Genomic DNA, 25,603 nt, shown 5'->3' with positions numbered 1-25,603 from the left:
CCTACTGGGGATGTGCCCGCAACCCAGGTACATGCCCTTGACCGGAATGAACCTGGGACCTTTCAGTCCGCAGGCTGACGCTCTATCCACTGAGCCAAACCGGTTTCGGCCATTTTATTTTCTTGCACAGATTTTATTTTCTCCAAAGTTTTGATGCTTGCCTTTTTTCTTGCCATGATTTCCTTCTAATAATTCTTCAATTATTTTTCAAACTTTTTATCATATCAGGCATTTTTCAAGTTTTTTCAAGTTTTTAAAATGTCCTTATTACTCAATCTTTATCTTTTTGTTCCTATGTGAGATGGTTATCACAAAGCTTCTATAAAGTAGTAACATTAGGACTTTCCCTCATACCTTCTGGTTTGAATTAACTTTTTCTTTTTGAGTTTACTTTTTTAGGCTCATGTATTTTGGTTTACTCCCTTCTTTTACTGGAGCACATTCCCAAATAACTTCACAAGAAAGAGTGTGTGAGAGGACAGTTGTATGAGTTCTTGCATGTCTGATAATGTCTTTATACTTAGACATTTTATTGATAGTTTGGCAAAATTCTATAGAAATAAATTTTGAAAATTATTTTCCATCAGAAATTTGAAGGCATTGCTCCATTCCCCCCCTTCCCCTTCCCCAATGTTCAGTGTTATTGAGAAGTGGCATTCTAAATTCAAATATTTCTGTAAAAGAACTATACATATCTTTTTTTCTGGAATATTTAGAATCTCCTCTCTTTTCATAGTGTTCTGAAATATTAGTAGAACATTTTTTGGTATGATAATTTTCATTTATTTATACAATTTCTGTTTTTTTTAGTAGGGTCTTTGAAGCTAGAATCCAATCTCATAAACTTTAGACATTTTATTTTATACGTTTTTTTGATAATTTTCTTCTTTCCATATGTTCTGTTTTTACTATTGTCACATGTTGAACATTGATCACTGCTTTATATTTTGCATAGTTTCTGTTGGACTGTCCACTTTTTTCCTTAATCTATATGTACATATCTTTGAATCCATCATTTAAGTTTTTAATTCATTAATATTTTTAATTTGCAATAACTCTTTCTTTTTCTCTATTGCTTTTTTATAGTACCTTGTTTATGTGTTATAAACACAATATAATGAGTAAAGGGTTTAAAAATGTTTTCAGTATTTGTTTTTTCTGCATCTATTTAAAATGACAATTCTATTTGAGTGACTGTTGGAGTTTCTACCTTGCAGCATTTTCAGCTAGTATGTACCTGTTGTCTATCAGCAATTAAAATTATTCAGCATCAAAATCTTAGCTTTGGGACCAGAAAAAGGAATCTAAGAAGCATTTGCTATAGTCTGATTCAGAGCAAGTGCTTTCCCCTTTGGTCTATTCATGCATATTTCAGTTGGCATTAATGTGACGTATCTCATGGGCTCTCTTCAACGTGAAATCCTGTTCTCAACTTGGCAGTGATCCTGACACTAAGTTGTAGATGTATGTTTTATGTATAAATAAATAGTGCAGGAATATAAGAATTGGGAAAATAGAGTGGTTATCTTTTAAATTTTTAGTAGATTGGGATGAGGCAGATACAGGTTTTAGGCATTTAAGGACAGAATGAGAATGAAGGCTTAGAGACAATTGGCCTATAGGTCACATATTTGAGAAATTTGAGCAGAAAATCTACACTAATACAAGAGAAACATGCAAATTGGTGTCACTCTGCTACACCCACCAGCCAATCAGAGTGACTATGCAAATTAACCCAACAAAGATGGTGGTTAATTTGCATACGCTGGCAAGGAGCGAAGACTGAAGGCTCTGGCTGGAGTGAAAACTGAAGACTGAAGAGGCTTGGCTTCTCCGCTGCGGCTGGACCAAAGGCCTGGGTCCTGGGTGCCAGAGGAAAACCGGTGCCAGCAGCCAGGGGAAGGAAGGCCTATTGCATAAATCTTTGTGCAACGGGCTTCTAGTATAATATATAAAATAAGATACTTATCAGAGTGGCAGCATAATCTAATGAAGGAAGGTATTTTATAAATTGGAATAGACATTTGTGTGACTAAGGGCACAGGGAAGGAGACAGTAGAAAGAGAGGAATTAAAAATATTGTGGAGGAAGTATTAAATGAAGGTAATATATGTATTGAAAGTCTCCTTATATAGGAAAGTATAGAAACAGAATGGACAGATATACCTCTTTTGATATAATGCCATAAAAAGAATTCAGTTCTAGTTTACTTCAAGTCATAGTACAGTGTAGCACCTTAGAGCATAGGATTTGAAATTCCAACAGTTCTTATCCTCTTCATTTTATAGAACAGATCCCAGAACTATTTGATCTTGAAGACTGATATAGATTAAAGAAGTGGCATGAATGGGGATTAGCCCAAGGTCACCTTCTCGTTAGTTTATTAATGCACGGAACAATTCAAAGTATGTACATAAGATTGAGGCACAGTAAGTATATGTAACTTCTTCATGCTCCCTTGGTTTGTATAATTTGAAGTGCATGCTAAGCTACTTAAACAAAGTGGACCTAATCCATAGTGTTTTAAGAGTGATAGAGGTTTATTTCTCGCTCATGGAAAAGTATATAGATGAATGGCACAGGGCTGTCACCCAAGCTCGCTCTAGTCACCACTTCACAGCCAGTGATGGGGACAAAGAGAATTAATTCAAGGTCAGCCATCTGTATGGATGTGACTCAAACGTTGAAGAAATCTCTTCTATTAACCTCCTACAGGCCTAAATGTAGTTATATGACCACACTTAACTACAAGAGAATCTAAGAAATGCAGTCAGTAGCTGGGCACTCATCGCAGTTACTATATTTTATTTTATCTTTAATAAGTGATTCTCTTTTTCCTCATTTTATTTTATATTTTTATTGACTTTAGAGAGAGAAAGGAAGAGAGAGAGAGAAATTAGTTTGTTGTTCCACACATTTATGCATTCATTGGTTGATTCTCGTTTGTGCCCTGATCAGGAATTGAACCCACAACCTTGGTGTATCAGGACAATGCTCTCACCAACTGAACTACCCAGCCAGGGCCTGCTGTTATTGCATTTTAAATTCTTCCGAGTCTTGGATAGACATTCTCGTCATAGCATCAGTTAGGTGTTTAAATGGGAGAACTGAGGCAATGAAACAGACAAGCAAAATGAATACTTAATGAAACATCACAACACATTGAATAAATATGAGAAAGATTAAATACAAATTTACAGAGGCATCTATTTAAAATGACAATTCTATTTGGGTGCCTGTTGGAGTTTCTACCTTGCAGCATTTTCAGCCAGTGTGTATCTGTTGTCTTTGAGCAATTAAAATTATTCAGCATCAAAATCTTAGCTCTGGGACCAGAAAAAAGAATCTAAGAAGCATTCGCTGATAGTCTGATTCAGAGCAAGTGCTTTTCCCTTTGGTCTATTCATGCATATTTCAATTGGCATTAATGTAAAGTACCTTATGGGCTCTCTTCGACATGAAATCCTTGTTCTCAACTTGGCAGCGATCCTGGCATTAGGTTCTAAATGGTCAGTCTGGGATGGTAAATCAGCTATCCTCAGCTGATGGGTCTAACCATGAGGAGATTGCTGGAGGCAGGTGGTGTTGTGAGGCCTAATTCTGTTGGCATTAAGTGACAACTCATATTTGCTACAGGAGCAATAAATTGCACTGTTTTAAAACAGGAAGTCTGAGTTAAAAGCTGTGTAAAACCATTATACTGTAGCCAGCACTCCAGGCTTTTCTAATTAGGTCATTTGGAAAAAGATGACCTTTTCATTTCTGTGCCTCTTTGCTGGGGACACATGTTTCTAATTATCATTCGTATTTTACTTTGCCAAAGCTGTTGACAAGCTGAGCTTTTTTGTGTATTCATGAGCTGTGTGTGTGTGTGTGTGTGTGTGTGTGTGTCCACATGCACTCTATGAAGTTAATAACACTTCTATATTCTACGTTGGGCAAACAGAAGAAGATGGAAAGAATGTGTATAGTAGTTTTGATGTCAAGCAACCAAAAATCATATGGATTTGAGTGAAGAACACATTTTTGATGTCCCCAATGTTTTAGGCCAACTTGACTGTAACTTTGTCTGAAATCATTGTCAAAATTTCTTCTGCTTTGGGCTAACAAGTATGATAACACTGTGTAAAATACAAGGGAGACATGAACTTTGGCCCACATTGTTACTGGAAACATAACTGCTTGCCATGCTTGAAATTCTGTGCAGGACCAAGACCAAAAATCTCGTGGTTATCTTTTAAGGCTCACGTGTCCTTCTGTATGCTGTTTTTTTTGGAATATTTACAAATGCAAACATGTACTGTCCTCTAATGACCACTTCTTCCAAAAGAAGTTATGAATAAAGGGACAACATGCGTATCAATTGTTCAAAAATATACTCCATGTTTTAGGAGCTAGCCCAAGAAAGGAGGCATTCCCTAAGGCTGGCTTTTCCACTGACTTCCTTTTCTAGTTGGGGGAAAGTTTCTCAATATGCTATCAAGTTGCTCATCTACAATCATAAAATCACAGAGCTGGCAGGACTTTGGTAAGTCTTCTGCTCACAGTCTCTTTTGAGGCCTTTCTTAACTTAAACTCTTCTGAAATATAATGGACTCTTCTGTATTAAATCTCTCACAGGGGGACTTGACAAGGAAGAATGATACTATCTAAATGTTTAATATATAAGTTACTCTGGCAGTTTGAGGAAAATGTATGGGAGATGAGTTGAAGTTTATTATGAAATTGCTAATAATTTATTTGATTCAATTTTCTCTTAGAAGTTCTATAGTAGGTAATGATGGGTCTCTGATGGAGCACTTTCAAGTTTGCAAAGGGAGCTGGAAGTCATTGTATGACAGAGCTTGGTGACCTGCTGAGGTTCCCTGAGCTACAGTTCTACAGTTCTGAGCAGCAGAGCCTGGGCCAGTGCCAGGTGAAGCTACCGTATTGGAGAAGGTGTTTCTTGAGTTGGGCACTCTCTGGTCTATTCGTTTCCTTCTACTGCTCTGATGATCCTAGAAGATTTGACTTTCTTTTTCTTCAGTTCTTGGTTGGCAACTATTACTATCAATATGTTTATCAATAATTAAAATAGCAACTGCAAATGGCTAAAAGGAAACATTTGAAGGATGGCAGGGTTGAACGTTGTTGTTCCATAGGCACTCTTAGTGGTCGAATAGATGGTTATGGTCATATTTGTGAGTTGGCGTTGAGAATGGACCTAGCAGACCTCCAAGTACAGAGACCGTGATTGAGCAAGTTTCCTTACCTGATGCACACAGTAATCGATTGCCATATTTGCATCAGGGCCACACTTCCCAGCCAGTAACCAAGACAGGCAGAGATACTAAGGCAAGTTCATTCCTGGGAGATACCTGAACTCCCCTAACAGCCAACTTGGGCTAGTGGAGTTCCCCATGGCCTCAAGGACCTTCCCTTAGGCTGTGGGGTAGTCTAGGAGGCTTCTTTCAGGCTTTGCCTCATTCAGGGTGTGGCTTGCACATGGATCTCACCATTCTACCAGTCTCTCTCTGCTCTCTCCCCACTATTACCTATACTTGCCTTAGTGAAACCCTCAGGCAGATAATTTTTATGCTCTAAACACAACAGAACTAGGCTGTGGTGCTTTATAAAACTTGGGGGTACTATAAGAGAATAACCATGTGAAAAAGGAAAACTTACTACTGCTTCAAATTTCACTGATTCTAACTGCCATCTGTCTTGCACATCACAGGGAGCATCTTGTTTTTTCAAGCTGATGGCACAGTATTTTAGCTGTAAATCCAGTCCATGGCTGGGAACAAAGTTACTCAGCTTCTTGTTAGAGTGCACCCATCTTAGGTCTGTGAAAAAATGAGCTCTTATTGTGCTAAGGACCATATTAGAAGCTGGATGTGGCAGTCTATAGAGCAGTCTTAACAAGCAGTTTCATCTAAAGAGCATCACAGGATAATTTTGTTTTACTGAGAAGGAAACAAGCATTGATTTATTAAAGCTTTGTACTCTAAAACTGAGCAGGGACATGTGCAAAAGTGTAAGGAATTCCTTTTTTGTGAGGGGTGTTGCATTAAAAACAACAACAGGTGAACAAGAACCCAGGTCAATGCTCATGGACCTTGGAGGGTATGGCTCTGAGCAACTCACAATGTCAATTATTCAATAATATCTGTAGTAGAAATGGGCCCATTTACAAGAGGTAGAACTTGACTTTTATAAAGTCTTGGTTTGATTTATAGAGACTGATTTAAAGAGACAATGAATTTTAGTAAAATTGCTTCTAGAATTTTAGACCAAGTTATCTTAAATATGTATTATTAGCACTGAAGGACTGGGAGTGATGGTGAGTTATGTTTTTTAGTATTTTTCTTTATTTTTTTTACTTTTTTAATCTTTGATTTTTTTCCACTTGAAAATTTGGATTCTTAAAATTACAAAAGAGTGAAAAAAAAACCCAAAGTTCCAACTTAAAAGAAAACATAAAAGATGTGTGAATTATTCCCTGGCTCTCATATCACTTTCATTCCATTGGCCAGAACAAGTCACAAATTCATTCCAAACCTTACCTAAGATAATGCTTTAAGAATGATCTGATACTAAACTGACTGCAGAAGGCTATTTATTCAAACACTGCCTTATTCCAAAAACAGCTATTAAAGGAGGTTGTTTAGCATTGGGGAACCTTCTCTGAGGCTTATTTTTTTTTAAATAGGTCATTATATTTAATGACTTCACAGTGAAGACAATTATTTAGATTATAAAGGTCAAAAGCTGGAAAATTTTGGAGGCATGTGGGGGTGAGGCATTTGTTGTCCATTTTTTATCTTTCCTCCTAAGTAAGGTGGAGATTCGGGAAAGAGGGAAACAGAACATTACATAACTCTCTTTATGAATAAGTGAAGGTTACATAGTGAAGTCAATGCACCTCACTGCACAAACCTGAGGAATCATTCCAAGTGAACACTGAAGACAAGATGCCTTCTTACATGAGAATCTCTCTCTCTTCCCTTGTGTTGTTGAGAAGACCAGGAAAGTCATTATCCTACAAGCTCAAGGTGTGGCAGAACGAGTACTGGCACTGGAACCAGCCAACCTGGATTGCAGTCGGTAGCTGGGGACATCGGATAGGTCATGGGGATTCTCTGCACCACAGTGTCCTCTTCTGTTCACTGAGGCTGGTGCTCTCAAAGGTCCCTTTTCTGCTCTAATTCCTTGTTTCACTTTGTAAAATTATGCTTCCAAAATTCTTTGATGTTTCCTATTTTATCTTAACTATTTATGACACTTTGCACCCATCTGTGTACTTTTGTCTTTATAAAAATATTTTTTTTCCTTAAGAGACTCACTTCATGTTTTCCAGCTTTATTGTATAACACTGTATAAGCTTAAGGTATACAATGTATTGATTTGATGCACTTATATATTGCAAAATGATTACCACCATGATATTAGTTAACAACTAATCATGTCATATAATGACCATTTCTTTTTTGTAGTGAGAACATTTAAGATTTACTCTCTTGGCAACTTGCAAGTATAAAAATAATATTTAAGATTAATAAGTCCAGTGGTTGCTGTGACAATATGGGCCTCTCTCATCCTGCATCTTCTGAAATCCCTTGCCAAATAACAGAGTAACCCCAATGGTACTTCAGTTTGGTGGCAGTGTTGGGTAAATAATAAAGACTTAAAATAATAAAGGCTTATTTCTTGCTTATGGCATATAGCCCCACTGGTCATCTGAGGAGCTCTGCTCATTCTCACTTAGGGCCCAGACAGAGGGAGGCTCCATCTGTGCTTTCATGATCCATGAAGGGAAAGGCCGTACAGTAGAGATGTGTGAATTGTTCACTGGCTCTCAAATCACTCTCATTCATTGACCAGAACAAGTCACAAGTTCATCCCTAACTGAAAAGAAGAACAAGGGAATGCCATTCTACATAGTACCAGAAGGTAGAGAGCCAGAAAGATTTGGTGAACATAACTAATGATCACCACATCAGCTAAAATCAAGAGGGCAGCAGAAACAGGTGCCTAGGAGATAAGGGCAGTTTGGAGGTGTCACCGGAGGATTACCAGCTGCCCTGATTCTCTTCATAAAATGAACTCACATGGTGAACTCATGACTAACTTGTGTTTCCCTTTCCTATTCACAAACTGCTTTACACTATCTTCCTCTGAAGAGTATATGAGATCTTAAAGACTACAATCTAGTCCCGCCTCTCTGAGATTACTTCTAGAGACCACCTTGATTGGAGTTATGGGATTTTTAGATCCCTTGGATTGTATATGACAGTTTGCTGTGTGGCTTTCTCTCCTAGCTGGTTAGGCATAGCCACTGACTTTGGGTTTTACTAGTGCAAAAGGGCCACCTTACCCCCAAGTTCTCAAAGGATACCTCATTATTAAAAGGAGAAGCATCCCCCTTCTTTCAATACTAATGTTTCACTCCACACAGAAGAGGGGAGGACACATCACTTTAGAGGTGGGCTCCAGCCAGTCAACCAAGGGACCATTTTAGTTATCCTGTCTGATTTCTGGTTGGGTTATGGCCAAGTGCTATCCCAGTTTTGCACTTCTTTCTTCCATCTACAGAACGTCTGTTGACCCTCGGGGAACATTTTCTGAACATGTCCTTGTAACATGGTGCCAGGCACTACAGAAAATCTGAGGTAAACTGAGACACTCCTTATTTATTTTTTTTGAGATTCTTGGAATGTAAAAAATAAAGTAATGCCAAGAAAGGATTATAGAAATTGGGAAGAATTAAAAATTGTTAGGTAAACTGTTTCTTTTTAACACTCTTGCCAGTACAGGTATGGAAGTCTAGGTATAATCCTTATTTTGGAGATATCATAAAAAATTTAAATTTGATTCTTGTTTTGAATATGAGGCTTATGCCCCCATTCCCAATATACCCATTATAGGTTCTGAGAGTAGGTGTAAGACATTCTGTCTGCCCTTAAGACACTCAAAAAATCAATTTGGGAAGTCAGTATTAAAAATATAATACAGAGACTAACACAGGTGCCATATAATAAAGTGCTTACTTGTTAGCAGATACTATATGTATTTTTAAGAGTCCAGAGAATAGAGAGATAACTATGTATATATAGACTAATTAGGAGTGGCTTCATGGAAGAGTTAGGATAAAGGCTAAAAGACTTTTAGGAATAATAACAACACAAAGACAAAAATATATTGACTTCCTTCTATATGTTTACATTCAAATAAAACTGGCTTTCCTTTACCATTTTCATTTGTTTTATCCTCAGCCAAAAAAAGCCCTGGATCTGAGCTCTTCTGAAATCCTGTATAATGTAAGCTGTGTTGCTATCCCTCTGAAGTTGGCTAATATGTGAACCAACAGCCTCTAGGAATGCAGATTTTGAGCGCAAACAACGGACTCTGCTCATTCTTCCCTTTGAGTCCAGGAGGGAACTAATAACCTTCTTTCCTGGCATACAAAACCTAGCAGGAGCTGAGCAGTGTGGTTGGCAGAGTTGATGTAGGCGTGCCTGTTGGAGGGGCTTCAGAAGCTCTTGTGTCTTTGAAGCGAGTGAGGGAATCTCATGTGGAGTTAGCCCAAGCGTGGTGGGACCAGACCCACAAAACATTCTCCCTGTAGTGAGGCTGTGAGTATCCCCTATGGCTTCCCTTTTGGACAGCAGGAGTCTGGGGAGCACACCCCACGGAGTCACCAAGTCTGCAAGAGCAGCAGGAGAACACTTACCACCCATTGAATCCTGCTCCCGCTGTGGTGCTGGCTGGAGGCGGGCTTATCAGACTGAATTTTCTTCCCTTCTAAGAAGATATATATATATATATATATTGTTCTCAAAACTACAGTTAGAATTTCTGTTTGAAAATGAATTCTTAGACTCTGGTTTTAGTTAGAAATTTCCATAGGGAACAATAGAACTGTAGTACATTTCTAATTGAAAACTTTGCATTGTTGATGAAGTCTTGAATATAATAAGACTAAGCAACCCAAACATCTGTTACTTCCAATCTTTTCTCCCTCAACTTGAAGCAGACTTGTGGCACTAGTCTTGGAATGTGGGCACTGTCTCCGATCAGTATTTTGGAATGCACAAGAAAATATAGATAAGATTCTCTGTTCAGAATTTGTAATGCATTACAGATTGTACTGTGGGTTTCTGAAACAACGAAAAATTGTGGTGGGTTTTAAAGCAGTTTAGAAGAACAGCCCAGTTCTTTGATGCAGGGTATTTAAATTAATGTCAGTCACAACATAAAGCTCAAGTTTAAAATTTGTGTCTCCCTCTGATTACCACACATCAAACTACTTGACATGGAGACAAAATTGCATTTCTCTGGGGGGTTATGCAATGCTATTTTGATGATTGTATGTACTGGAAACAAAGGTCCTTGTCAGCCATGTTGAGTGTGGTGCTGGGAAGTTTCAGCCAACTTGGCTGTGGACCAGCCATAGTGGCTGAGCAGGATGGTTGTTGCTATCAACAGGCTCTGGTGGGGAAGGTGGGGTCTGGGCCTGATGGAGGCGAGGGTCAAAGCCCTAGCACTTACTGAGCTGGGGCATGGAATGTACTAGCTGCCTGGGCCATGGCCACTGAGTCAAGGAGAACTGGCAGCTCACTCTGCATATGCCCAGAAGGCTATAGAAACGCGGCTTACCTTTGGTGTTGGTAAAGGATACACATCCTGGAAAAAAAATCCCTATATGCTATTATTATTATTATTATTATTATTATTAATTATTTTCTGGCAAAGACTTCTTAAAGTTAATATGACAGTGAGATGCTTACTATTTAATAAAAGTTCTATTACACTATAACCTATCAAGAAGTTATCCTGCTAAATACATTAAAGGCCATTTTCTTTTTTTAAAATTGCTCTTATACACTATGCTGGGCAGGCAGCCTGGAGGGGATGAGATGATGCTTGGAGGAGACTGTGCAGAGGGAAAGGTGATACCCTCCACCTTCCTGCATTTGATAGCTGTGTCTATGCAATAACCCCTGGGAACTGACCTTTAGACCACTTCACAACCAACATTCCCTTTCAATTAGATCACACTTTACTTGATAAGACCATTATCTTTCCCCTCCAGACTTTCTCAGGATCTGGTCCTGTCCAGAGAGTTCCTCACCAAGTAAGCCTGCCTAGAGTCCTTTAAAACCTCTGACTCTCCATTCCTGGGTGCTGGCACCATTTTGGGGCTCAAACCATCTGGTCTCCAGATTACCTAATAAACTTATAATTCTTTACCACTTTCAGCCTCATGCATACCTCCTTCAGTGACCCTACCAATTCTCAATTATTTTATTTGGATATTAAGTGTTATTTAAGAGTACAGAGAAAACATATAGTATACAGACAAATATTGGCATTACATGAGCCTCTTGTTTGACAGTCTCTCCTTTGTAAAAAAAAAAATCTATTGGACACAGTCATGCCCATTTATTTAAGTCTTGTCTATGGCTGCTTTCAGGTGAAACAGTACAGTTGAGTGCTTGTGATACACTTTGTATGGCTTTTGCAAAATCAACAATATTCTGGCCCTAGAAAAAAGTTTGCTGACTCCTAATCTAAGATAACAATTTATTTTCCTTTACTGATGGTATCACAGAAAACTAAATCATGAAAATAACCCACCTGTGACTAACACCCCTCTTTTTGAAAGCAAGACACAAAGAAATACAAAAAGACCAAAAACCCCGCAAACAAAATGCCCCCCAAAAACCAAAAAGAAATGTCCTTACAAAATTTAAGAAGTACTGATATAAATTAAATTCATAGAATAATGAATGTGTTCATTAAAATATGCTGAAGTTAATGAAAAATTGTATTCTTGTCAGATAGCGCATGAGAAAAGAATACCCGGATATGAATCAGAAGACTTCTATGCCTGTCTCAGTTTTGCCATTCTCTAACTCAGAAGTTGGTAACCATTTTTGGTGAAGGGTAAGAGAATAAATACTTCAGGCTTTGTGGGCTTTATTTTATTTCATTCAAAACAAGTGCTGCGCTGGATTGGTCTGCAGCCCTGTAGTTTGACCAACCCTGCTCTAACTCAGTGCTCCTGATGAGCCCCAACCTCCATGGGCTGCATTTTCAGGAGACTGAAGTCAACATCATCTCCTAGTTTTAATATTTTTTCTATCTTGTTATGTAAATCAGAGCCAATGTTTGTTTACCGTTGACTGCATTTTAGATGGGTTATTTTCTTACCACATGGAAAGTAGAGTTATAACAATACAGGTGAAGTGGCATGTGAAAAGAAAAAATTTACATTTCCTGGCATATGAATTTCTATTGCTTTGTAATAAATTTATTCCAAACCTGGAAGTGTAACACAACTATTTGATCTCACTTTTAGTTTTTTAAAAATAATTTAATCTTTATTGTTCAAATTATTACAGATGTCCCTCTTTTTTCCCCCCATAGCTCCCTCCACCCTGTTCCCACCCCACACCAGGCCCTTGCCACCCCACTCTCCGTGTCCATAGGTACTGCGTACATGCATATAAAATCTTTGTCCCATCTCTTCCCGCACCCCTACACCCCATTCCCCCCGAGAGTTGTCAGTCCGCTCTATTTCCATGCCCCTAATTATATTACATTCACCAGTTTATTCTGTTCATCAGATTTTTTATTCATTTGATTTTTAGATTCACTTGTTGATAGATATGTATTTGTTGTCACTCTTTTTCCACAATTTTTTATCTTTACCTTTTTCTTCTTCTTCCTCTTCTTAAAGAATACCCTCCAGCATTTCATATAATACTGGTTTGGTGGTGATGAACTCCTTTAGCTTTTTCTTATCTGTGAAGCTCTTTATCTGACCTTCAGTTCTAAATGATAGCTTTGCTGGGTGGAGTAATCTTGGTTGTAGGTTCTTGCTATTTATCACTTTGAATATTTCTTGCCACATCCTTCTGGCCTGCATAGTTTCTGTTGGGAAATCAGCTGACAGTCATATGGGTACTCCCTTGTAGGTAACTAACTGTTTTTCTCTTGCTGCTTTTAATATTCTCTCTTTGTCTTTTGCCCTTGGCATTTTAATTATGATGTGTCTTGGCGTGGTCCTCTTTGGATTCCTCTTGTTTGGGGTTCTCTGTGCTTCCTGGACTTGTAAGTCTACTTATTTCACCAGTTAGGGGAAGTTTTCTGTCATTATTTCTTCAAATAGATTTTCAATATCTTGCTCTCTCTCTTTCTTCTGGCACCCCCATAATTCAGATGTTGGTATGCTTGAAGTTGTCCCAGAGGCTCCTTACGTTATCTTCATATTTTTGGATTCTTTTTTCTTTTTGTTCTTCCAGTTGGGTGTTCTTTGCTTTCTCGTATTTCAAATCTTTGACTTAATTCTTGGGATCCTCTACACTACTGTTGAATCTCTGTATATTATTCTTTATTTCAGTCAGTGTATGCTTAATTTCTGACCCTTTCCAGTTTTTTGGCATTCTCACTAAGATCCTTGAAAATCTCACTAAGTTCCTTGGAGGTTTCTAGAAGATTCTTGAGTAACCTTATAACTGTGGTTTTGAACTCTATATCTAGTAGTCTGCTTTCCTCCATTTCTTTCATTTGTGACATGCTTCTTTGTCTCCACATTTTGGCTGTGTTCCTGTGTTTGTTTCTATGTATTGGGTAGCTGCTCAGTCTCCTTGAGTTGATAAAGTGGCCTTGTATAGTAGGTGTCCTATAGGGCACAGTGGCTCAGCCTCCCCAATCACCTGAGGTGGACATTCTTGGTGCACCCCTTTGTGGGCTGTGTGCACAGTGTTGTTGTAGTTGAGCCTTGATTGCTGTTTGTATCACTGGGAGGAATTGACCTCCAGGACAGTTGGCTGTGACGACTAGGTGTGTCTACAATGGAAGAGCTGCTGTGCAGGAGACACCCTTATGGGGAAGGACTTGCTTCAATGGGGCTTTGGTGCTCACTGAGTCTGCCCTTGAGTGTGTCACTGATGGATATGAAGAGTTGTAATCTGGTATGTTCTCACACTGACCACTGGGTACACTGGCTCTTGGATCTCCAAGGAGGTGCAAAATCAGCCACTGCCTGGGGCCACCCAGTAGGAACCACAGAGAAATCTGCAGATTTCTCCTCTTTGTGTCAGGTTTGGAAGTGCCCAGATGAGGCCCAGCTGTGAAGCGAGGCAGGTTGCTGCAGTGCTGGCCTTTGCCCTCTTTTGATAGCTTTGGGGCTCCCTGACCCAGCTGCAGTTTGACAGGTTTTAGGCTTAGAAAGGACTGGCCATTCATATGCAAAAGCAGCACGCACAGCTTGGGTGGGGTTGTAAATTGGGTGGGGTGGGTCTCAGGGAATCTCCAGGATGGAGCAAATAGCAATGGCTGCCAGTCAGCTCTGCACCAGGAGGTCTCAGCTCAGGCACAATGACCTTTGTGAGCACCTCCATTTGGAAGAAAGCCACCCCTAGGTTACGTTTCTCCCTGTATGTGTCTGGGTCCCCCAAAGTCCCGCCCAGCACTGAAGCTCAGAGCAAGTGGGAGCTTTTATCTCACTCCCGATTAAAAAAGCGGCACACCGGGTGCCAGCCCATTCCGCACCTCCACACCTCCCCACCTCCACACCTCCGAACCTCCTCATCTCCTACCAGTCTCAATGCGCTTTCTTCTTTACCTCTCTAGTTGTACTTCCACTCAGCCAGCTTTCCCATGGTTCTGGACGATAGTTGTAATTTTAATATGGATGTGGGAGGCAGCAAGTACAGGTGTTTACCTATACTGCCATCTCGGTTCGCTCTCTCACTTTTAGTTTTTTAAGTTAGAAATTCAAGGTGGGCTTGACAGGACAGTTTTCACTTGGGGTTTCTCATGTGGTTATAGTTAGATGTCAGCCAGGGCCCGGCCATCTGAAGGCTTGACTGGGCTGGACATCCAAGATGGCTGGCAGTTGATGCTGATCATCAGATAGGAAGTTAGCTGGGACTGCTGATTAGAGCACCTACACATGTCCTCTTCTCCATGGAGGTCTCAGAATAGTCAAACTTTTTACATAATGTTTGGCTTACCCCACAGTGAGCATCCCCAGAGAATGAGATGGAAGGGGCATGACCTTTTTGGACCTAAGCTGGGAAGTCTATACAAGTCACAACTTTCCCAGATTCAAGTGGAGGACAGGTATGAGGAATGTCAAAGAATTTGGGGCCATATTTTAAAATAACCTAGCTTTAGTGATTATTAAGTTTATAATTCTAACACTGAATTAGTAGAATTTTGTACTAGCTATTCTATAATTAACCAATTATTAAAGGCAAGATATTATAATTAGGATATTCTCAGATCTCAAATGAAGCATATATATATATATATATATATATATATATATATATATCCCTACATTTTCTTTATCTATTCATCATCTGTCAGAGGATATTTAGGATACACACACACATGCATACACATAGTCACACACACACACACACACACACACACATACACACTAGAATATAATAAAGGGGGAAATTCTGCTATTTGTGACAATATTGATGAACCTGGAGAACATTAGTCTAAATAAAAAAGCCAGACACAGAAAGACATATATTGCAAGATCTCACTTATATTTGGAATCTAAAAAATGAAACACATAGGAACAGAGCAGAATTGTGGCCTCTAGGGGCTGGAGGGTGGGAGAAATGGGAAGATTTGGTTAAAGGGTACTAACTTTTAGATATAAGATGAATAAGTTCTGGAGACCTAATATATAGCTTAGTGACTATAGTTAACAATAATGTATTGTATAGTTGAAACTTGCCAAAAGGGTAGATCTTAAGTGTTCTCAACACACACAAAAGAAGAAAAAAGGTAACTATGTGAGACAATGGATATTTAATTAGCCTAATTAATCATTTCAAAATGTAATCACTTCACAATAAATATGTACATGAAAACAACATTTTTGTACACCTTAAATATGTGCATTTCTTATTTGTCAATAAGACTGAAAAAAGAAAGAAAGATGAGTTTAGAGATCAGTTCTTGGAGTTGATAAATGATCAATGATATCTCAGATATTCTTTTTTCTTCTTCAGTTTCAATAAGTATGGGAGGGAGTGCTGACATTTATATTGGGTGTAATTTGGAAGCAAATCTAAGGAGAGCATGCTTTTCCCTGAAAGACAGACATTACTAATACTATTCATTGTGGCACGTTAAGGATTCTTGAGAGACTTTTGTGAGTAGGTCTTTTTCCTTTGGGAAAGGAGGGAAAAGGGAAACTCTTCATTTCAATTCTTGCTGTAGTACTTAAAATATGTTTATTGGAGAAGAAATTGATTCCTTTATCATCAATTTCATGGAATCTTTTTTTTTTTGTATTTTTTTCCCTTATGTTTACTTCCTCTGTGATCTATCTGAGTTACTGACAAAACGATTTCCTTGTGGCTCTAAAACCTTTTTCTTCATCAATTTGTAAGTCAATTTTTAAGTTATGTCTTGTTTCCTCTCTTCCACACCATGGAGATCTTCAAAGTAAGCATCTTTCAAAGATGCGACAAGCAAAGTGCAGCTGTAGGATAAGTAACTCCCTGTTAAGTAGCTTTGCCTGCTATTAAGTTGACTGCTGGAGATAGTGATTCATGTCAGTCACTAAAACAACAGAATTCAGGCTGCTCTGGAGTTTTTGTATATTGGGACACTTGTAGATAATGAGATTTTCATACATTTCTAGCACTTCACACAATGCCCTGGGACCTGATAGGTAACCAGTAAATATTTCTTAATTTTAATTATCAAACCATATTTTGAAAGATTTGCCTTCATGTGGTAGCTAGATTTGTTACAGAATGGAACAATGCAAGAATTTCCTCATCAACCTTGAATAAAATTTATTAATACTAGAATAATTAACTCTTCAAGCAGGCTGCGACTTTTAGCAAGACTCAGTTGGTTGATATAAACTTATATTTTTAAGCCATCAAACTAAGAAGAAATTAAGACTAACGTTTACTTATTAAGATAATTTCCTAATCATTCTTATAAGAACGTAATGAGTGACAAACTGACGCTGGATATAAATTTATGATTTCCCAAAATAACATTTGATTGGTTTGAGTGATGTCTTACATCAAGTAATCATAGTTAATTTTTGCTTCTGGAGAGATTTGACTTACCAGTCTATCATGCCATCAGATGTATTTCAAGAATGATTTTTTTTTGGTCTGTTGTTAGAGTTAAAGCATTCCTATGGATATTCTTGAATCTATAGCTTGTATTTTTATCAGGGCAGATGGGACAAGTTCAGAATAGTGGAAAAATGACTACATCTTCATATGAAATATACTGCAAACATATAAATAATTATTTGACTTTGAAAAAATATTTTTAGTCCTATAAAGCAAAGGCACAGAGGATTTTTATCATATATGATTTTATTTTCTCTTATATGAGTTTACTTTTTGGTTACATTTATTTTGGTAATATTTAAGATGTATAATTGAAACTGATATTTTATTTTAACTCACAAAATAATCAGGTCCAATAAATTTTAGAGAGTAGATAAAATAGCGATAAAATTGATAGGCTTTACATTTCCAGATTACTTTCTGAAGGATGAAATTTGAATGATCTCCTGCCTTTTTTTGTGTGTGTGTGATGAACCAATCACCCTAACAAACCAACAAAGCCTTAACAACATTAACACCATAAACACAGAAGTCACAATAAAAATTGGGAATAGAGTAATCTTTACTGTCTAGAAACAACTTGGGGAACATAAATGAATGGACAGTTGAACCTGGGAGAAGTAAGGCATGTTCCCTGTATTATTCTATTCTAGCACTTGCTGCCAGAGATGATACGAGGAGTCTGAATCTGGCTGTCTCTTGACCCAGATTCCAGTTTTTCTTTTGGACCTAGTATTACACAATTCTTTCTCTTACCCTTGACCTTGAGATGTGGCAATTAGCCCACTGCACTGGTTCTCAAACCCTGCCTGCACAATGGAAGCACCTAGTACCCATATAAACTAGTACCCATATCCTGGGCCCTTTTCCAGGGATTCCAACTTAAGTGGCCTATGTGGGTCTCAGGCTTTGGAATTTTCATAAAGCTCCTCAGATATTTCTAAGGTGAAAATAAGTATAGAGATCCTTACCTGTCTAGTAAAGTTCAGGAGAAGGAAGAGAGCACAATCTGTGAAGATCTGCCTTTGTTCTCATCCTTAATGTTATGTTTTCTCACAGATCCTTCAGAGCCTCAAAAAACCCAGTGAAGCCAGCCTTAGGTGAGCCCAGTGATGGTGACTCATGCTTTCTGACTCTTTCCCAAATTGCTTTCTTGATTTTCTGTGCCCATAATCTCTCCCCGAAGGAAAACTCAAAAGAGGTCAGAGGAGGACAAGGAATGCCAGTGATACTTGGCACCATATATTGTGACACATATTCAGTAAATGAATTGGGAAGTATTGAAAGGTATGAACTGGCAAACCAAAATGTATATACAGCAAAATTAATCAAAGCACACACTTAATTTTAACCAGTACTATCAGAGTAAGCATGCATTGATATAGAATTTAGAAAGGCTTAGATTGAAGTTCTGGTTTCACCATTATCTGCTGTGTGACTTGCACAATTTATACTTACCCTCTCTGAGCTTGAGTTTTCTTATCCATAACATAGAAACAATATCTAGTATAGTTTCCTTATATTGTTATCATGAAGATTAAATTACAAAAGTTAAATAACATTTTATATTATTAGGTGATATACACATGTTATTACTATGGATTGAGCTGTTTTAATATATATTTATGTGAACACATTTCATGGTTCACTTTTTCAATAAGGGAGTAATTCTGGGGAACAATGATTATAAAACTATAATTAAATCAATGTGTCATAGTCTTCAACTAATTTGCTTGGGTGCCAAGTTTATATAAAATGAAGAATGTATCTTTGTAAACCCAACCCTTTAATCTCACATAGGATATAATTGATTGGTGGTTTTGTAAAACAAAGTTCCATATCATTTTCTCATAATTTAGCAATTTTTATCCCAATAGCTATTGAGATTATAGTAACCATTACAAGGAAAACCAAAACTGTAGGGATAGACACATTTGTGATTCTGTTAGGTTGTGGAAGAAGTCTTAGTTTTGTTTTAAACTTAAGTAGTAGTGTCTCAGCCAATTTGGGCTTCTATAACAAATTACCACAAACTGGGTGGCTTAAAAACACACATTTATTTATCACAGTTATGGAGCCTGGGAAGTTTGAGATTGGAGTGTCAGCATGGTTGGTTTCTAGCAATAGCCTTCTTCCAGGTTTGCCAACTTGTGTCCATATGTAGTGGAAAGTGGGTGAGCTAGCTAGCTCTCTGGGAACTAATTCCATTCATGAGGGCTACACCCTGGTGACCTAATTATCTCCTAAAGGGCCCACCTCTAACTATCATCACGTTGGGGGTTAGATTTCAACGTGTTAACTTTGGGCGCACACAACATGCAATGCACATAACATGTGGCTACCAGAAACAGAGTGAAAGGTAATGTCCATTACCACCATTTAGTGAGCCAATTCTATGTGCTGGGCCCATGCTAAGTGTTTCTAAACTTCTCACTTAGGCTCTCAAAATTTCTGTGTGAACTAGGTTCTATTATTATATCAATTTTATTGCTGAAAAATAAAGCAAAAAAAAAAAAAAAGACTGAGGCACAGAGCTACTATTGTTTCCCCATTAAATCCAAGTAATCGAACTCAGATCTCTTGCTTATAATCACTGAACTATACTGTCTTCTATTAATCACTGTTAGAAAGGTTTATTGCCAGGTTGATTTGGTGAAAGGAGCTTGGAAGGGGGGAGTGGGAATGAAGGATAGCCTACCGTTTCTTTCAGAAATAGTTACCTTGGCTTAGTGCATGGACCCAGGTTGAACTATATAGAGGGTAAGGATCCACAAAGTAGCTGAAAGAAATTATTCTCACAGAAACTGTGAGTGGCTGGTACTCAGTCACCCTGTTCCCGGTGATGGACTGTGACAGCATTGGGACTTTAGTGCACTGGGGCTTTGGGAACATCAGATGGCAACATCGTAGGTTCAGACAAGAGCATTCTTACCAATAGTCTCCTTAGCCACGGACTTTGGTTATAACTCAGGGCACCATACAGGAGAGAAAGAACATATAGTAGACTTAACTTGATCATGAATACAGGCAACATTCTCTTGGGAATTCCAAGAGGGTACATGTGAGGCACTTTGCATTATTAAGGGAGACATATCCAAGTAAGACAAAGGCAATTTTTGTGGCCTTGACTTCACAGTACCTGTGGGCTGAGGTGACCTGCACAACAATAGCAACAAGAATAACAACTCACCATTGCTCTTCTAAATGTTTTACATACCATTAACTCAATTTCCAGAACAGTTCAATGAACTAGAAAGCTAGGTAATATTAACACCCCCATTTTACAGATAAGCATCTTGGAGATAAATAAGTTGCCCAAGTTCACACAAGTTAATCGATGCAAAGTAATATTAAATCACATCTTTCTGAATCCAGAGCCTGTACAATGTATTGCACTTTGTTTTCTTATAAAAAAGCTAGCTGAAGAGAGTGTTGTGCACATTTTGATTAGAACTGCCATGAGTGTTGGAAGTGGTTGAATGTCAACCAGGCTAGTATGACAAGAACATGAACACCAGGGTTGGACTCATCAATATGAGGACACTGGGGTTTTTTGCTTGATATTGCTCATAGCTCCTTCAGCTGATCTTATGACTTGCACAAACTGATAGTCATTTAGGAGTTGTGAAATTAATTTTCTTCTAAATGCAGGGTAAGTCAGAAAAGTACTTTGATTAAAGGATTTTTATTGTTTTGCACTTGAAAGGCCAGCATTGATCAGTGATTTCAAATTACAATCACAAATTTGTGTTGATCTGAAGTAGCAAAGAAGTAGCTCTCTAATTTTGTTAGAGGACACCTCAATTTGAGATTTAGGTCTGGTTATGAATACGAACAGATTCTACCTAACTATAAAGGAGATGACTGTTGAAATATTCAGAATGATACAAGCACTGAGAATGATAATAGGGCAAAAGGAAAAGGGTTTTAATGACTTTATTAGAATACTAAGTTATAACATAAGCTAACACACCACATCATATTATCTACTCCCAGGATATATGGTCCTGTTTGATTTATCAGCCTCAGAAACTGTCTTCTTTTATCATCAGAGTCCAACTGACTCCTAGACACAGACCTGGCCCAACATTCTGGAATTCAGCATAAGGTCACGTTTGCTGCCAGTTTATCTTCGACCTTAAGATCTAGTTATCATTTAAAATGTTTTTCTCATTCTTGTGACTTTGTCTTGCTCTGTTTTCTAGCTCTAGTCCATGAATGCTGACACTTTCTTCTGTGGTGGAATCCTAGGTTAGTCATTTGTCCAGAACCATAGCCCCTTTTTCTGCATAACTCAAATCTTATCAACACTCCAATCTTGTGACTAGGAACCCATTAAGATTCTCTGTTGCTGTGCATACTGTGGATCTTTCTGTGCATACTGTGGCCATCTTTAGCTCCTGGATATTAGCAGCCATACACAGGAAGGGGCTGATAGCTATAGCAGGGGTTCTCAAACCTCAACTTTTATCAAAATCCCTTGATTAATTTTTATAATTCAGAACTCAGGTTACACTCCCAAGAAACTCAGATTGTCAGACTGGGTTGGATCCTTGAAATCTGCATATTTAGCAGCTCTCCTAGGTGGGACTCTGTAGGTGGGTGAAGACCAGACCTAGGGAGATAAACACTGGCCAACATTGCAGTTCCTATTCTACCAGAGGGGTCACCTGTCCCTAAGGTCTTATCACTTTATCCTACTCCAGTTTTCCTCCAAGTATGATCTTAGTTGTTGCCTCCTTTTGTGTCTGAAGACTGTTAGGTTACTCATATGTACTATGTGTATCCTGTCATATATGAATTGCTAAACTACAAACTCTGAGTGGAGGGTTATGTCATGTTCTCTGAATCCTCAATGCCTAGCAATAGTATTGAGGAGGAGAACAAGAGATAATTATTGAATGGTCAGGTCTAAATGGTTCTAGTTGTGACTATTCCTAGTCAGTCTTGTTCAGCTGAGTTAACTGGACTACTCAAAGCTCTCAATTTGGATTGCTTTAGTGATACTGGCCTAGACATGTGTCTTGGGTGTGAGAGAACTGAGGTTAAGGACGCAATCTAGCCCAGCCTATCCTGTTTATAGCCAGACGGTGTCAGGGTTTCCAACCCTGGTTCTCACACAAGGATTCACTTCAAGTAAAGATATGAATCCAAGATATGATTTCTTAAAATAAAAAAAAAATCCTAATTTTCAGTGTGAAAGAACACATTCTAGATATTTAAACATTAGAGAAAATGGGAAGTCTTCCTTTTGATTCTGGGATGGATCTAGTGAGATGGTTGATTATAAATTTAAGAAAGCAGAAGTTTCTTCATATCCTCCCCCTTTTGTAATTGGTCTCTGATTCTATGCTAGTGAAACCTAAAATCCTAGAATCACTGCGTGCTAGTCCTAAAAGAAACTCTTGCGCTGATAATTTTTACAGATGAGGAAAGTTGGGTCATATATTTATTCAGTGTCTACAGTGTGCAAGAAAACAAAACACAACAAAACAAAACAAAACAAAACAAAGAACTCATATTGGAGACCATCACATGTCCAGGCTCACATAGCTACTTAGTTTTTACATTTAAGCTAGATCCCTGATCTCCTGATCTCCATGACAATCCCTGCTCTGTCAAGAAATTTCCATGCTGTAATTATGGAGACCACAATACAAACTTGTCTGATTTTGTCTTGTCCTGCAACCAGCTAATTTCACTTTCTACTGAGTTTTCATGATTTCTTTTTATAATGCAATATATTTTCCAAAGATCTTGTATTATTTTAATAGTTGGCCTGTTGAGTATGTATACTTCAGGGCTAATTATCTTATTACTTATTTAAGACACATATATGGGATTGGCAATAAGGGAACATTTAAGTGGTGCTTAAGAAGGAAATAGAGGGCAGTTGAGAATGGCTATACTTAGGCAGTTAGATGGTTTTTGGCTCATGGTTTTTGAGCAGAGATTTTAAATTTTTGTTTATCTCCTAAAATATAATTAAACTATTGAAAACTACTGATGATTTCCTGTTAATGGAAGAAAACTGAAGTTGGGATAATATACAATGAAGGAAAGTAAAAAATATTAATATTTGACATTAGATTGTTTTTCTTCTCACTTGTTTTTTTCAGCAATACTTTGTTGAGCATCTTTGTATAGCAGGCACTGTACTAGGCACTGGAGACACATCTGTGTTTATATGAATGGAAGTCTATTTAGAATTTCATCTTACATAAATTGTTAGAGGTACAATTAATTAAAAACAGTAGAGAGGCCATTTTTCTTATCCCAGATATCTGCTCTTGCTTTTTTTTCTTAGATTAATGTAAGACTTGCTTTCTCTCAATCTGTCTCTGGAGGAATCCTCCTGGATTAGCTAGTACCTTTGTATAAAAATTGCATAGAGAGACTTGGAATGTCAGCAGAGCTGCTATTATATAGTTTAAATATTAGCTGCTAGTGTAATTCCTGAGATATACTCTAAATAAGGATTCAGATGGAACAAGGATTCCCACTACACTAGGAGGCAGGTTCTGCCTTTCACAAACTATATTGTCTGGTCAGGTGATTAAAATTGATTTGTACCATTGAGGAAAAAAAATCTCAATAAGTATGAAAAAGATTTAATGATGCTGAATAAAAGGTATTGGGTAACTCTTACCTCTTGAAGCTAGTATTTCAAAATTGTTATGGTAAACATCTACACTAATAAAAGACAAAGATGCTAATTGACCGTATCTTCACTACGCCCAAACCCCCGTGCCAATCAGAGTGACTATATGCAAATTAACCCAACCAAGATGGCCACCGGCAGTCACGGAGCTGGAGCAAGCAGGAGGCTTGGTTGCCTGGGTGATGGAGGAAGCCAAGCTTCCCGCCTGCCCTGAGTTGGCTGTGGCCTCCACTTATGGCAACAAAGTTTCAATTATAGAAGACAAATAAATCCCAGATACCTGCTTCCAGCCAGTCTCCACGGGGATCTTGGGTGGCTGGGGGCCGTGGCAGCCTGAAAACAGCCATCAGCCCCTCACCCAGGATGGCCACACTCTTATGGGGTGAGGGTCCCCGCTGGGGGGCTTGGCCAGCCTGCAAACAGCCATGAGCCCCTCACCCAGGCTGGCCACACCTTCATGGGGTGAGGGTCACCGCTGGGGGGCTTGGCCAGCCTGCAAACTGCCATCAGCCACTCACCCAGGCTGAACCAGGCACCCCAGGGGGGACCTCCATCCTGAAGGGGCTGTGGCCAACCTGCAAACAGCCATCAGCTCCTCACCCAGGCTGGCCAGGCACCCCAGGGGGGACCCCCACCCTGAAGGGGCTGTGGCCAGCCTGCAAACAGCCATCAGCCCCTCACCCAGGCTGGCCAGGCACTCCTATATAATAAAAGGGTAATATGCAAATTGACCCTAACAGCAGAAAGACTGGGAATGACTGGTCACTATGACACACACTGACCACCAGGGGGCAGACGCTCAATGCAGGAGCTGCCCCCTGGTGGTCAGTGCTCTCCCACAGGGGGAGCTCTGCTCAGTCACAAGCCAGGCTGATGGCTGCCAGTACAGCGGTGGTGGTGGGAGCCTCTCCGGCCTCCTTTAAGGATGTCCAACTGCAGCTTAGGCCTGCTCCCTGCTGGCAAGTGGACATCCCCCAAGGGCTCCCAGGCTGCCAGAGGGATGTCTGACTGCCAGCTTAGGTCCAATCCTCCAGGGAGGGGGTCTAAGCCAGCAGGTGGTCATCCCCAGAGGCACAGGCCGGGCTGAGGGACCCCCCTGAGTGCACAAATTTTTGTGCACTGGGCCTCTAGTATAATAATATTTCTGGTGCCTTTAATCATTCCAGATGTGCTGTGTATTAGTTTTCTTAAAAATGGAAGCACAGAATATCAAGTGTCCCTCCACAAAATATGAAATAGGACCCCTGAAATGCATATTAATATCTAAAATCTAAAATTAAAGGGAAACATAGAGGACCTATATTGAAGGTTAAAGTAGAAAGGTAGAGACATAGAAAGTATATCTTAAATTAAAGGATGCACACACTTACATGAGCACACACATGCATATAGAAATTGTTTTAGGTGATAAAGAAGACTGAGAGGTAGTGAAGCTTCATTCCAGTCTACCATGTTTACCTTTCATTGGACATACCCAATGATTAGGTAAAGCCTATGGTGCTCCAATGTTGTTTAAGGGACATTCACCAGACCCTCCTTATGCTTAAAATATTATTCCTTTTATTATATTTGTATTAAGATGTCATCTTCATAAAGTCTCTGTAAAAATATAAATAGGCCCGGCCAGGGTGGCTTGGTGGTTTAACGTCAACTTATGGACCAGGAGGTCACAGTCCAATTCCCACTCAAGGCACATGCCTGGGAAGTGGGCTTGGTCCCTGGTGTGGGGGTGGCAGCCCATCAGTGATTCTCTCTCATCATTGATGTTTCTCTCTCTCTCTCTCTCTCTCCTCCCTTCTTTTCTGAAATCAATAAAAATAGATTT

General features: G+C 38.9%; 2 long non-coding RNA genes across 2 annotated transcripts in view; both read left to right on the top strand.

Moving 5' to 3' along the window:
* LOC118656968 overlaps nt 1-25,603 on the top strand; it is a 198,134-nt gene that overhangs the window by 142,724 nt on the left and 29,807 nt on the right. The window lies entirely within an intron of this gene.
* On the top strand, nt 8,320-18,250 carry LOC118656969. Its single transcript, XR_004967781.1, has 5 exons — nt 8,320-8,651; nt 9,255-9,299; nt 11,823-11,928; nt 15,013-15,114; nt 18,177-18,250. It is a non-coding gene; the product is annotated as an uncharacterized LOC118656969 (long non-coding RNA).

The sequence above is a fragment of the Myotis myotis genome, unplaced genomic scaffold (assembly GCF_014108235.1).
Source record: "Myotis myotis isolate mMyoMyo1 unplaced genomic scaffold, mMyoMyo1.p scaffold_m19_p_5, whole genome shotgun sequence".
In the NCBI taxonomy this organism is placed as follows: domain Eukaryota; kingdom Metazoa; phylum Chordata; class Mammalia; order Chiroptera; family Vespertilionidae; genus Myotis; species Myotis myotis.
Note: the sequence above shows the minus strand (reverse complement) of the source record. Positions and strands in the feature narration are given on the sequence as shown.